This window comes from Squalius cephalus, assembly GCF_949319135.1.
Source record: "Squalius cephalus genome assembly, chromosome: 17".
Classification (NCBI taxonomy): domain Eukaryota; kingdom Metazoa; phylum Chordata; class Actinopteri; order Cypriniformes; family Leuciscidae; genus Squalius; species Squalius cephalus.
The window spans coordinates 10,306,782-10,310,457 of NC_137138.1; positions in this window are offsets into that span (position 1 = coordinate 10,306,782).

Sequence of the window (3,676 nt, forward strand, 5' to 3'; positions counted from 1 at the left end):
GCGCTCAAGCGAACTCAAAATGGAGGAAAACAACAAGCCACTTTAGATGAGGCCTTCTGAAGGCACTGAAAAGCCGATGACGTAGCTGTTTAGAACAGTTGTTCTCAATTGGTTTCGCTTCAGAACACACTTGAAGTTGCGATCCAACACAATACTAAACGTAAACGTAACCCATGAAGAACCTTTAAAATTCATGGAACCTTTCCACTGCACAAACGGTTATTTGAAAGAAAAGAAAAGGATCTTAAAAATGCGATTTTTCTTAGTGTGAAAAATCGTATAGTCTAAAGAATATTTTTCATTTCATAGTATTTTTTTTCATGGATGTAAAAAGTTCTCCACCGAGCCATTCATGCTAATTATGCACAATCATGTGATTATTGTATTTCATTATTTGCATTTAGCATTGTTTTTGACCATGGTCTACAAATCACACAAACAGCCATGCAATCTACTTTTGGGTCATATATAAATATATTGGGTCACTGTTATATAAATAAAGAGAATAAAATAAGTTCTTTGAATATTAAAGGTTCTCCATGACATGTGATTGCAAAATCTTTTTTGTTTCTAATTGGAACATTCATTTTTAAGAGTTCATGATAACACAATAAATGCAATGAATTACATCATGCTACGCTTCATAGAAGAGCGACTTCTCTTAATTGCATTCTGGTATCTACACTGCATCCCTTACAGTTCCATGTGCTCTTACCAAAGGTCAACTGGTCAAATATTAAAACACAGTATAACTTCGAATGTGTTTGGCCTTAATGATGCGATTTTAAATATTTGGATGTGGTCCAAAGCAGCATTAAAAAGGAAACAAAATACACTCCGTGGCCCTCTCACCTACCGCACTCAGAGGCTGTAATGGCCCGTTAATGTCATTTCGGACTGTCAGTATAACCCAGCCCAGCTGAGTCAGTCCGCTTTCTTTGGCAGGGCACTGCTCTCGGTTCTGCAAGCATACCCTTGGGGCCACGCTGCCCGAGATCACGCCCGACTTGCCTTGAGCCATATTTATACAAGGACGAAATGTGTTAGCACAAATCATTATAATTATGTTCTGTGCGTAGTATCGCAGCGATTATATAAGTTATGTTGCCATTACTGTTCCCTATAGTCTTTCTCTTCACCCCTCTCTCAACTCTTTTGTGGATTTCAATGTGCCGCAAGCTGACCCAAATGAAAAGCATCTGATGAGCACGTCCATCGTCGTGATAACAATAATAATCATATGCAATTAACAGGTAATTTATGGAGCGATTGGTCTACAGAAGGTGCCCCGTAGGTCACTGGGAGCGTGGTTTGATGCAGCTCAAATGAACCTGGAGTGGAACCGAAAGGCTCCAATCTAAATTTCAGCAGAGGAGTGGTCTCAAGAGGAGAGTGTCACATCTTCATCCTAAAATTTCATCTCAGCGGTATGTCTATGCGAATGAGCCTTACAATCAAATAACAATCATACTTTTTTTTTTTTCTGTCAGGAAATAAATAATAAACCCAAATGTTATTTTCTTCGACAGCAGGCCTGCTGCTAAAAATAAGCACTGGTGTTCCACGCTTCTGCATGGCTGCTGGAATGACATGGCGCCACTGTCCATGGTGCTGAAATAATATCGCCAAGACACAGATAGTCAAAACGCAAAGGTTTCATCATTATATATCGACTAACCCTCTCTAAAAACAGGTTTACTTGAGAGATACTTCTGAAAGTAACAAAAGCCTTTTCTTAACACCTCTCACTTTTTGGCAATAGAGTGCACTGAAATAACTTGTGCCCTTGGAACACTACTTTGAATCGAATCCTGTTCCGGCGGGTTTAATTGTTGAGGAAGGCAAATAAACGAGTGGCAAATGAAATTCTTGCAGGGCAGCTTGCACAAATAGATTGATAATGTGCGCCAGCCGGCGTAAAGTACGTTGAGGATTCGATATTACCTGTTCTGCATATTAATGTCTCTCCTAACCTGTCCTTCATCCAGGACAAAGTTCTAAATCTCAGGGAGCCTTGAGCCTCGGAGGCGGTTCATCATCTCAGTGTAATTTAGGAGGACGAGCAGGGAAAGGGCAGAGAACTCCAAAAAAACTCTGACAGAGCAGTGCTATGAAAAAGACGCAGAGGTGAGCGAATTGGAACCTATAAATGTGAGGAAGAAGAAAGAAAATCAGACATGTGACTCTAATCAAATGCAGATTAGCAAATCAACAACAACTAAATAAGCAAGCATACAAAAGGTGATATTCTCAGATCCACTGAGATTACTGCATGTGCAAGTATGAGAAAGCCTCTCTTGAATCTAAAATTAACAGCTACACTGCTAAAAAGGATCTGATGTTTCTGACAATAAAATAACTATTTGGATTAACACGAAGGGACACATATATGGAAGTTTTCCCTTTAATTATTGTTTACTCTAGAGGAGCTGCTTATCGTGTGAGCGGTGAGAGGTTTTTTTGCATCAGAGGGTGCCGTTGGTTGTTAGTGCAGTATTGAAAAAAGATTAGCGCTTTACCACTTGTCACAGTTGGGCATTTCTTTCAAAATTAAATCCTGATCACAACTCTCAGATGACTCTCAAATTTTCCACCCCATTGTAGAAGATAACACAGCACTGAAACAACATTAGCCCAATTCAGAAGACAAGATGAACTCTCTCAGGGGAAAAGGCCAAAATGCAGAGTTAATATAATATAATACTTGGTAAATTTTGGGGTCCATTCTTTTAATCATGAAAAAAGTATCACAGTTTCCACAAACATATTAAGCAGCAAAAATGTTTTCAACATTGATAATAATAGAAAAGTTTCATGAGCACCAAATCAACATATTAGTATGATTTCCAGAGGATCATGTGACACTGAAGACTGGAGTAATTATTTTTACATTATACAATTCTAATGAGCTTAATATTTTGTATGAGCAACAGTGTGCTGACTTTTGCATTTATGTAATTTTTTGGTTTAATTTTTTTTTTTTGCTGGGACTTCAAGTTTCTTTGAAAATTCAGCTTTTCCATCACATGAATAAACTGCATTTATAAAGTATATTAAAATTGACAGTAAACAGTTATTTAAATTGCAATAAAATTTCACAATTTTACTATTTTTACTGTATTATTGATCAAATAAACGCAGTCGAGATGAACATAAAAAATCTTACCAACCCCAAAAATTTGAACGATAGTGATTTTACTTAGTGTAATATTAAAAATGATTATAATGTTAAATTATTTTGTACATATTATTTACAAGCAAAATTTGAAAATAAAAAGTTGACATTTTGCTTTGATAAAGCTTGAATGTCAATGTCTTTAGCATCAGCAAAACTCTGTGTATATGCGTATTAAATATATTAATATGAACATAATTTTATTTAATAAATATTTATACAAATGTATATAAATCATCAAATAAAAGGATTGCAGTTAAAAATGACTAAATTTCTTTTTTGGGTGTCCTATCCCTTTAAGAAAATGAATAAGGATTTGATTGCCTTCTTTTGACTAACAACTCCCTCCTCCACACAAACACTTTTTTTTATATTTTAACAGCACACATAATGCTTCCCATGATGCATACTGATGAATTGCACAGCACGTGAATTCCTTGTTACTTTATCCCCACCAGGACTAATCCGAGAAAGAGAGAGAGAAAGGTTCTCACCTGTATG